Here is a 12634-nt window from a genome sequence, read left to right on the forward strand (position 1 = left end):
TTTTACGATTTGTCATTAAACTGCTGATATTTATATAAATTCGTATATTTACGAACAAAGACTTAAATTTCTCATAAATACGTAAACATCTGTTATCTATCATCACTCGAATTTTATCCTTTATAAGTATCGTTATGCGCGCATCCATTTCCATTTCTCTTGGCAAGAAATTCTGTATTAAACTTTTAAAAAGCTCAAAATAGCTTGAATCTCGCGTTTTATACTCTTAGCAAACAATCAGAATCCCGTTTTGAATGACTATGTAATAAAGTATGTAGGTACTAGCCTATAGTTAGGCTAGATAAGATTTAAAAAAAAAAAAAAAATGAACCGTAAGGACCGACCACAAATAGCTTCTTCCGTCTAGGACGATTTATATGTTGGAAGATTATACTCGGTTAAATCTCACGTTTCATCCTCGTTCGTGTTCGATTTCCATCGTTCTCGCCGAGGTTATAGTGCGATAACACGAGGAGAGTTCACTTTCACTCGCGACCCGATGTCGCGATCAGGAAGAAAACGAGTTGCGTCAACGGATGATTACTATGGCGATATTTATTCAACTTTCGAAGCCTTAAGGAACGGCTCGACTTCGTTCTATAGTCGGCTGGTTGGGCCCTCCTTCAATTTCTCTCATCAAGGAGAGACGTTTAAACGAGAGGATGCGATCCAATTATTTCACTGTGATCATTGGTTGGTGTTTTTAATTAAAACATAATCGGTGATAATAATAACGACGGCGGTATCGGAGCAATAAACGTATCGTGATACGCTCTAGTTCCGACCGCGGTTTCGTAAATTCTGAATAAAGTTTTGTTACACGTTCCGTTAGCAACGCGACGATCCTCGGATTTTTGTGGTTTACTTTTGTTCTTATTTCGGTAAATACAATGATTTTAACTTGGTGATATCAAAATGAATAGTTGCATGGTTGTTACCTTCTTCGGGCCCAGCTTAAAATAGAATGGCTCAGAAATGGCCAAAAATATACAATTAAACAATCTTCCTAACACATTTCCAATGGACTATTTGATCATCAGTTCATTCTTAAACTGCAGGATTTAAAATTATTAGAAAACTGATGTCAAATTACTATTAAATTACTAAATTGAGATACGTCGAAAATTGTTTCACGTTAAGTTAGTAACGACCATTGAGTAACTATGTAGATCACAGTTGTGAATCAGGAAACAATGTGAAACGCGTATTTGGCCAACGGCGATAGGAAGGAAGTTGCCGGTCAGCGCATACTTTCGAGAGCCTAATTTGCGATCGGCCAGCAGGAAGCCATTATCGTGCAAGAAACGACGTTAAGTTACATCAGGCTCTGACGAGCTTGGACGTTTTCACAGTTTTTCTGTTGGTTGGTTAAAAGGCAAAAGAAGGGCCCTCTCGCTTCACTCGTTCAAGTGACAACTTTCTAGAATATCGGTGAACGTAATGAAAGGTAGCTGGAATAGCTTGGCTACCGACCAGCTTCTGGTTTTCGCAATTCTAGGCTCGCTGAAATAAACTTCGATCATCCCACTATGTACCGATTCGCAATCGAGAGGTATACGTTTGATCGTGTACTCGGGTATACGAGAAAGTTCTACCATTCCAGAAAGAAGTGCGCTGCTTTTTTTTTTTTTTTGTCGTACGTTCGAGTATAAGAACAAGTATAAGAACAAGAAACCGCATTGATATTTTGTTGCATACTGGTCGGTGTCTTGTCTCGTTCCATAAGTGCGTGTTTCGTGCTGAAACTATTCGCGTGAAAATGATTCGATGGAATTAATTTGAAATTTTTGAAGAAACAAAAGCACGGTTACAGTCCGTACATTTCCTTTCATTTAACTTTCCATTTTGTTTCAATTTGAAATTAAAAAAAAGGAAAAAAAGGTATCATCAGCTTAAAGAAAGTTGAAAAAAAGCCGCAACAATACATGTTCTACTTATCACGCGTTCCTAGTACATGTATATAGATTTATTCAAGGACTGTTAACGCTGCATTTACGCTAAATCGAAACACTGTCGTTGCGTTATAAAAGGGAAAATTAATGTTAAAGTGTAACGATGCCTACTTTAAAATACACTTTAATTGGCAATTAGTTTAAAAATTTATGAACTGTTACTTTTCAACAGAATAAAAGTTAAATAGATTCTGAACAGAAAGAAAGAAAATAATCTGTAATCTTAATCGTAGGCATTGTAGAAAGGAAACTAAAATACAAAATATTTAAAATATTTATATTATATAAATATAATATTTATATTAAATAAATAAATATATAATATATTAATGTTTAATTATATTTTAGTATAATAAATATATAATATATTAATTTTTAATATAAATATATTTATATTAAAAATACGAAATGTAATAACAAAACTGATTGAACATTTTTTGATGTTAAAATCAAAAATTTTGATAAAGAAAAAAGGAACTGACAAGCAGTCAATTCTAAAGTCGAAGTAACTCCCGAAAATGGAGAGAGGAAAGAATCTGCAATCACGATTGCAAGTGGATGGTAGACGGTACCGTAACAGACCCGAGCGAGCACTTTCCACTTAGGAAATTGCTCAGGATGTAGAAACGATTTTGCGGTGCTCGAGCGACAACCTGTATAATCGTCAAGCTAGAACGAGACGAAACAAGTGAAATTTCTTAACTCTGCGCCAAACGTACAGGTGCGTCGTTCGTTCGCTTCATAACACTTTTCTTCACTGTTCTATCAAAAAGTATTCGTGACTTGCGTAAAAAAAAAAGAAAGAGAGAGAAGAAGAAAAACGGATTAATTTTTACAGAAATCAACCGTGAAGTTTCCTGTTTCATACAAAATCATTGTCTGAGAACGAACAATGCATAGTACACGTGATGGTTATGCGATGGCAATCAGTTTTGCAACGTCGATCGATCGACGCCGATTTCTAATTCTGCGCGGCGATTCGCGCGTACGTACTATGTATGAACGTCACAAACGATATTCAACTATCGAAATTTCAATCGAACTGTTATACTAAACGCTTGTAGAATACTGTTTAGCTACTTGATGAATTGTAGGTATACAAGAAGCAATTCGTTTGAGAAATTTTGCTCGAAATTTTTTTATCTGAATTAATTAAAATGAATGGAGACAGAAAAAAATTCTTTAAAAATGAAAGGTACACCGTTGAAGTTTTACACTGATTAAAGATAAAAATATCAAAAAGAAATGCAATTTTTATATAATACGCTTTCCTCCTCCAATCGTGCCTAAATTGATCTAAACCAGATTGAATATTCCTTATAGATTATATTTTACTTATATTTTACTTATATTGCATTATTATTATTATTATTATTAATTTACTATATTATATTACATTAAGATATCTAACATTTTCAAAAGTTCAAAAGTAATTCACTAGGGGAAAAAAAGGAACAGAATTTCTCGATGCCCCAGATCGAGAATCTAAAACGAACTCGTCATTCTTCGATCACTTTGCATCGCACGCTTATTTCACAAACGCTTCGTTCTGTGCAACACACATTTACAATTTTACTTTCGAGTTGGTCGAAGAACTGGGCCGAAGTATTTCACGAGGAGGAAAGGAAATCGACGAATTTCGCGTGCAATATGCGAAAGAAGATGAGTAGAAGAGAGTATACGACTCGAAGAAATCGGTATTGCAACTCGTAGAGAGCACGAGAAAGAGAAAGAGAAGCTCACGACCACGCAGTCCCGCAGGCTTTCTTTAGAAATCTTGCCAACCCCTTCTGCGAGCTGCCTATCAATTAGCGAGCCATTATGACCGGCAATCATCGTAGTTAAACGACGTGCACACTGTCAGCCTTACATTATAGTACGCGTTCTCGATGATGTTGATTTGCACTCGCGTGCTTTCATCGCTCGGAAGATGGAAATCGACGACACACTTTTGCATCAACCGCGTAGTGTTTTTAATAAGTAAGATGCCAGTTCTACATTTTAACAGCTTTTACATTTTCTTCGATGCGTGCCACTCGCGAGACGGGTTATTTCTCACAGCGAAACGAAATCAACTGTCGTATTTTTATACGAATTCGTATTTCGTGGAAACGATTGAAAAAAATGGAACAATATTTAGATAATAAGATAGATCCAAAGTAGAGACATTGTATTTTATTTATTTTGTAAATTACTTAAAATAGAATAGTAAAAAGTAGAAATAGTAGAAAAAAAATAGGATAGTATTTAAATAATAAAACAGATCCAAAGTAGAGAAATTGTATTTTGTTTATTTTGTAAACTACTTAAAATAGAATAGTAAAAAGTAGAAATAGTAGAAAAAAATAGGACAGTATTTAAATAATAAAACAGATCCAAAGTAGAGATATTGTATTTTATTCATTTTGTAAACTACTTAAAATAGAATAGTAAAAAGTAGAAATAGTAGAAAAAAATAGGACAGTATTTAAATAATAAAACAGATCCAAAGTAGAGATATTGTATTTTATTCATTTTGTAAACTACTTAAAATAGAATAGTAAAAAGTAGAAATAGTAGAAAAAAATAGGACAGTATTTAAATAATAAAACAGATCCAAAGTAGAGATATTTTATTTATTTTGTAAATTAATTAAAATAGAATAGTAAAAAGTAGAAATAGTAAAAAAAAATAGGATAGTATTTAAATAATAAAACAGATCCAAAGTAGAGATATTGTATTTTATTTATTTTGTAAACTACTTAAAATAGAATAGTAAAAAGTAGAAATAGTAGAAAAAAAATATTTAAATAATAAAACAGATCTAAAGTAGAGATATTGTATTTTGTTTATTTTGTAAACTACTTAAAATAGAATAGTAAAAAGTAGAAATAGTAGAAAAAAAATAGGATAGTATTTAAATAATAAAACAGATCCAAAGTAGAGACATTATATTTTATTTATTTTGTAAACTACTTAAAATAAAATAGTAGAAATAGTAGAAAAAGAATATTTAAATAATAAAACAGATCCAAAGTAGAGATATTGTATTTTATTTATTTTGTAAACTATTTGCATATTTTCTCTGTTTGAGTATTGCATAAATGCATAAAAATCTGCAGTCTAATAGTAAGTATATAAGAGAGTACGAGAGATTGCGATTGACTACCAAATATGGTGAGATAAATTATTACTATTCCCCGGGAGGGAATCCGTGATGTGCTGCTGCGCTTTAAGTTGGAAGAGTGAAACTTAATGACTGATAATTAGCTATGGTATCAAGAACGCGAAGCCAATGATACTGTCAGTGATGTATTTTTTTAATACAAGATATACCTGATTGTGAATAAGATAAAACTGGTTTACCAAATAAACATGTGACAAAAACGCGTATTTTGTAAAAATTCAGCATTAAATAAGATTTTCAACAAACCACTGGTTTATTGATCGATATCGATTTTGAAATCTCTAACAACTCTAACATCTTACGTAATGAATTTAAGTTGAGAAAGCATCCAACGTTGTAGATAAAACAACAAAAAGATAATTCAATGAACGAAGAATTAATTGACAAATATTTAAAAATATTTCAAAATTACTCTTCGTCTGAACTAAAGAGAAACTACTGTGTCTTCTATGATGTTCCACGTTCTACGAGGAGACGAACGATTTGAAATCTAGCCACGACAAGGAAAAGTGAAATTTAGAAGATTCCCGCGAGAGCGAGGGAATTTTCTAATCTAACGCCAGGATCGTCATTACTGTATGTACAAACATAGTGGTGCGAACGTACATGCACGTACGCTCAGTCAGACAGATAGAGCACAATGTGCCAGACGAGTGAAAATCATTCTTGATAATTGATAAGGAGCAGTTTCTATCGTCAAGGTGATGCAGCATGTGAACACAACACCTCAGACACGAACGGGTAACAATACAGTTAGTTTGCAGAGAGAAAATCTTTTTAGAGAACGTTCACCTTGCTGCTGGTGCGTGCAACGGGCAACCCACTTTCCGTTGTGCTACGTAAGTACCTTTCCATCGAGAGTCGCAAAAATGCGCCGCAGCATCCTCCTCCGGATGCTTTCGTATCTTTAGGTGCTTTAAACCGAAATATTCTCCGTTAAAAACTCCAAAATGAAACGCGCTCGATGAAAAACAATCCCGACAATTTGAACTCCTGCGATTCACGAAGAAAACTTTGATCATTCGACAAATTTGCGAAGGGAAGACTTCGATTTTGAAGGAGATGGTTGGATTTAGTGTCCGAAAAGACGACTGAACTTTTGCAAAACTATCGAGTATACACCTGATATGACATACTTGTACGTGTTTCAAACTTTTGAAAATGAAAAAAAAAAAAATAATCGTACTGCTGTAAAGATATTAGAAACCTTAATGGTAGATTTAGTTATAGAAAGGAAATTTTTCAGTGTGTCCATAAAGACGTTTGATTTTGCAAAATTATCTATACAGTCGATGAGAAATTGCACGTACTTTGAAGCTTCGCGTTTTAAAATGAATTCAGATAGATCATTGTACGATTATTTTTCCTCAGAAAGTTAGAGAAATTTGTTTAAAATATCAACTCATTCCCACGCTCGGCGAAAAATTAGTAATAATCGGATAATCATCGGCACGAAAATGGATTGTACGCAAGTGATTATGACAGCTGCTGAGAAATTTGAAAAAAAAATATTGAATGTCAATGCTGCGCACGTGTTAATCAGTTTAGAAGGTATTACTGTTTCGCCATGTGAGTAGGCTGAGGATGTTTATACATTTATGGAAAATTTATACGAACAAAGTGTGTATCCAGAGTGAATTACTCGTAATATTTCAAGGACAAAACGATTTTTTATCTAAATTCTATTCCTTCACGTCAAAAAAAAAAAAAAGAAAAAATATATATATATGTATATGAAATTTTCTAGCAAACGTTTATTTAAGAAAAATTTATTACTTAGTAAAATTGTTAAAGACTCAACTTTCTATTTGCGTTTAACTTGCTTATCCGATTTGATTTTGAGAAATAAAAAGAGAGGAAACGACGCAACGTACGAAAAAGTAAGAGAAAGAAAGAAAAAAAGAAAGAAAATGAATAAGTTCAAGAAAATAATAGAAAGTAGTGGAATCTCGACGATTTTCCCCGGTAGAAGGCTACGTAAACACTGGATAATTTTCTTTCCTCCGTTACGCAAAAATTAGTTCCAATCGAACGACTCGCATATACCGGAACGTTTCATAATGCATTCCCCTCGAATGCAGAAAGAAAGAAGAAAAAGAAAATGAAAAACACAACGTTGCGTTCGGTTTACTTAAAAACTCCTTTTATCGTCGACACATTTACAAATAAACACGAACTGGCGGAAATGATGAAGTGTATTTGCAGATAAAGCGACGTGTAAATTACATTTGCTGTTAATCCTTGGAAATGAAAAAAAAAAAAAAAATATACAAACAAATTGCCTGTCCAGCTGACTCTTTTATTCCGGAGACATCGATTCTTCGTCGCTGTTGCGCAAATCGCGAAACGGTGATTAATGTCAAGGCGATCAAAATTGCAAAAGGACGATCTTCCTCGAAGATACAACACGGAGAAACACGAGTAATCTAAATGATCAGAAAGGATTTAAATTTACAGTTCATAGTAACTGTAAATAATTGGGGATTGTATTCTGGAAACGGTTTTAAAAATTCCATGCCCTGCAGACTATTACTGACTCACGATGCTTGATAGACTTTGAAGTCTTCGCAAGGGAAAATAGTCGTTGCTTTAATACATATAAAAATATAATATTGAAACTCATAATGTAGAAACATACTATTTCTTTCTAATTAACATTTCTTTATTGGGAGAATATTAAATATTCTTCTAATTAATTATAAATATTCTATTATATGTATATACCAATGTTAACAATGTATAATTTTAAGTATTCCGATATAAATAATCAACTACAAATATTTTACTATCAAATACATTCTAATGTGAATATAAATGTTCATGTTATTCTATCTATGTAAGTATTTTATTATAAATTTTTCACATTTGTTTTTTATATTCACAAAAGAAATTAAAAACTCGAAGGTCTAATGTTGAAAATAATTCTGGACACAATCCCTTGAAAAATCTCTATTTCCAAACATTTATTTTTCCATTTGTAATATCATTTGCAGGCAACGAAACTAACTGTCAAATTTTTCACGCCGACTTTCGTCAAAATATTCAGACCTAACAAACGTGGTAAGACGAAACAGAAAACCAAAATTAACATCGATTGTTGGCAGAGAGTCGAGTGTGCGGCTTCCTCCGACGAACTTTCACTTGTTAGCAGGAAAAGAGACTAGACGCTAATGCTCGTCGTGAGGTGTTTAACTTTCAACGTACGTGATTGATTAATTAGCAAGTGCGAATTTTCTCTCTCTCTCAAATTACACCGCGGGCGAAATGTGATACGAGAAGAAAAGAAATTCTTTTCATTTCATATTATTACTCTGGCGCGACGTTCATTTTATGTGAACGTTTCTACATGTTGCTGAACGCTCAACTAACGTGAATATGTAGCATGTAGTTTCCGGTTCGTTTAAGGCAGTTGATAGAAAGTAAGATCGGCTTACGAGACACGAATGCCAATCTAATAACGTATTTTTGTTGCCGCGTGTGTGTGATTCCAATTCCAAAGTGAAAATCTGCCATTGCGTGATAAATTAGATAAAATAAAACTAGCTCGAAAGAACAAATAAATTTTGTTGCCATCCGTGGATTTTTCGAAATAGTAAGTTGTTGAACTAAAATAATTTTATATAAAATAGATGAAATATTATTTTACATAAAATAAAATAAAATAAGATAAAGTAAAATATAGAATATTTTACAACAGAACAAAGTTTAGAGATTTCAATTCCCTTATCATAAATGAATTATATTAATTCTGTCTGGAAAACAGATGTGCAGAGATCATCTAAATTTGAAAAGCCATTAAAAGTATAATTACTGTATAAAACTTTACAATTCTCGAATTATACATGACACATTTCTGTCAATAACGTTCAATGCTGTGACAAAATAAAGAAAACATATTTCTCAATAAAGAGAATATCACTTCTCAAAATATATTACCCAACAATTATTTGTTAAACTTTTTATTTCACAGTCGCAGCTACTTTTTACTTTAACCAAATAAAATTCTTTTTCTTTCGTATCAACATCGTTCAATGGTTAAAAAAATCGTTATTTTCACAGTAAGATAGTTTGATTGTGAATTTTATATGATACTAGTGTTCGATTCATCATCCTTGATTGCTTTCTAGGCTACGTGACTGAAAAGTATCGTCGAGACTTTGCTCTTTTTGTAAATTTTCCTTAACGCGGATGGCCAAACGAACGCAGGAGTCGAACACGTTCACGAATCCTAGATGGAAATTTTTTACGAAGCTTTTTTTAAATCAGACGTTCGTCGTCCTTGTCCCACAAGAACACGAAGAGCGAGCAGCGTTTGCACGCTCCGATTGGTCTGAGACCGTCCTCGTTTTAACACCGTAACACACGTTCTTTTTTATCACGCGTTAATAACAACTGCCTCCTTCTCGACTCGTTTAACCTCGAGAAAATTATAACGATCGTTCGAACAGATCGAGGAACGCGTCGAACTCGAATAGTCAATTAGACTTGAATCGAAAATGAATACTCCGTGTGCCTCAACGACTGTTAATAGAATATTTTAATACTCAATAATTCACTTGTCGACAAAGTGACAATTATCCGCCTAACTGATGAAATGATGAAAAATATTATTCGTTAAATTATGCAGACGCGCTCAGACAACAGTCATTACTAGCAATTTAAATTTAGACTAATTTAAATTTTTCTCGCTACGTAAATTCCGATTTTGGCGTTTCGAAACAGTGAAAACAGTGAAAATCCTGACCAACAAAAATTAGCAGTTGTTCGAGATTAAATAGAAAATCTCCAACTTGTTTTCATTAAGCTTCAAATCGACTGATCCCGCGTGATAAACCTTCGAAACGGAAGATTCACGAGTGGAAAAAAGTGATTTCCTGTTTCGCGTTTAAAATCACTGGTACATCGAGGAACGTAACCTGAATTACGTAATTCGCTGTTGCGGTTCTCCTTGAACGCAGCTCCTAGCACCGGCGAGTACCGTTCCTGGTGTGCTTCGTTCCTCGCGTTTTACCCGTTTCTCCTCCTCGCCTCGCTCGATGCTGGAATTAATTGTCCTTCCCTTCCTACTGATAAATCCATCGCGTGGCCATTCCTTTGCATACAAAGGAATCCCTCGAAAGACAACGATTTACGAGCGGGCAGCTACGAGGAACGTGAGCTGGCGGAGAGAGCTCGTCTATGCAACGATTAATCCTTGGTACGTACATACCGGCCGGGCATTGAAATCACCGACGAGCGATCGAAACGCGCGATGCTGAATAATTGAATCCCCCCCGGTCGCGCTCCATCGATTCTCACGGTGTTTCTGCGATTAATTGCACCGCAAAACAAATTAGATCGATTTCGGTTTTAACTAGTCGCGAGTTACACCGCCTATTGAGACGTAATGCGTAGGAGATTAATTAATTTCGTCCCCGACGTTTGAATTCTCAGCTACGAAGGATCTAATAAATGGATTTGTAAGCGTGCCGTTATTTTTTTTCTTTTTTTTTTTTCAAACGCTGTCGTATAAAATCAATTTCGCGTAAGTATAGAATAATTGATAATACATTAAATATAATTTATAATATATTATAATTTAAATATATTAAATATAATAATTATTATTAATTATTAAATATATTATTAAATATATAATATAATTATTAAATATATTAATTTTTAATATATTATTAAATATATAATATAATTATTAAATATATTAATTTTTAATATATTATAATATATTATAATTTATAATATATTATAAATAAACGTGTGTACAGATTTACGTTAATATACTATATAAAAGTTTATATAAAATAACTATACTATAATTTACTATATTATATATTATATAAATATTACTATAATTTCTTTAATCATTAATAATATAAATATTACTATAATTTCTTTGATATTAATAATATAAATATCAATATAATTAAAGAAAGATACCAATTAATATTAATGTAATTGATACAATTAATCAAAGAAATTGAATACAGATGGAAAGTAATTACGAATACTATATTTTGGGGACTTTATATTTTTGTTCATCATGTGTTTTCGATATACATGCTCTTGCACGTTTAAATATTCTGTAAAAGATGGAAGTTTCAAGATCAATAACATTAATTCCTTGTTTCGTTTGTCATTGTGCAGTATTATTTTGAATTGAAACACAGATTCCTCTTTACATACGTGTAAAATAACTCAAACGTCTCGTACTTGTCCCCATTTTAATAGCAATTAAGCGTCGATTAAAGATAATTGTAGAAAGCTGTAACTCGGCGAAGAAAATAGCGAGATTCGGAACATGTCGTTCGATGCTGACGACGATAAAGGTCTGATGATAATTAAAGTGTCTTGTTGCGATATGATACTTCGCTGAAGATTCGAATAAGAAAGACAGTAAAACTTCCGTAGACTTCGAGATAAGGAACTGGAATTTGCATGTCTAGTTCTGATTTATCTATCTCCCGTTTTTCGCCAACGAAACTGCACGAATGTCCCGCCTCGATCGTAAATAGTTCCACGCTTTCTAAATTTCTGACGTTTTGTAAATAACTTACTCGTTAATAGAGCTGCTTCGACAATTTTCAAAAGAACGCAAGATAAATTAAAAGCCTGGTAAAAGCTTTCTTCGTTTTTCTGACATTTCCGATCGAATAACGACAATTCAGGAATAACTTTACGTGCATAATGATTTCAATGTAATTGTCGAATGTACAATTATTCGATCAGTTAAAAAAAGAAAAGAAGAAGAAACTGTAATGTTGAAGTAATTTTCGGTGAAAGTTTTTAACATCTTTACTTACTGCAACAAATAATTTAAGGCGCAGCAGTGCAAAACTTATTTATCAGAGTTCTTTCACTTTTCCATTTTGTAAAATTTCGATGTTATAACGTTAAAATATAAAATTAAATATTAAATTAATAAAAAAAAAAGAAGAGACAGAGAATGTTGCAAGCTTTCTCTGTTTAGATACGAAGAAATATGAAGAGATATGAAATTACAGAGAGTATAAACCGACGATCAATTCGTGTAAAATCGGCTAACCGATCAAGGAACAACGGTCGTTCCTTAAATCAGGTTTTGCGGCTTTCTAGATGAAAAAGTTGGCGATAAATCATAATAAATCACGGTAGTTCGTTATTGCCAGTAATATCGGAGTGAATACCACAAAGGAGGGCGTGACCATAGATCAGGCACGATCCTTTCTTTCCATCGGTGTGCCGTGAGAAGCGATTCTTCCTTGCTGTCTCATCATAAAAGGCGCGTTTTCAGTGTTTCAGCATTAAAATTTACATCGGACTGCTAACTCCCCGATTATATTAATACGAACGATTATTATATACATACTAGTGACAAGCAATTCCACATTTACCACATTTTCTTTTTCTTTTTAACGAATTATTGTAAATAACATTACGTGGTTACTAAAATTGATTGCTAAAATAATATTGTAAATAATATTACGTAGTTACTAAAATTGATTATTAAGATAATATTGTAAATAATATTACGTGGTTA

General features: G+C 32.9%; 1 protein-coding gene across 1 annotated transcript in view; it reads right to left on the reverse strand.

The window, feature by feature from the left end:
• LOC122527901 (transcription factor SPT20 homolog) overlaps positions 1-12634 on the reverse strand; it is a 31887-nt gene that overhangs the window by 3911 nt on the left and 15342 nt on the right. The gene's annotated exons all lie outside the window — the stretch shown is intronic.

Source organism: Frieseomelitta varia, unplaced genomic scaffold (assembly GCF_011392965.1).
Source record: "Frieseomelitta varia isolate USP_RPSP 00005682 unplaced genomic scaffold, Fvar_1.2 scaffold_238, whole genome shotgun sequence".
Classification (NCBI taxonomy): domain Eukaryota; kingdom Metazoa; phylum Arthropoda; class Insecta; order Hymenoptera; family Apidae; genus Frieseomelitta; species Frieseomelitta varia.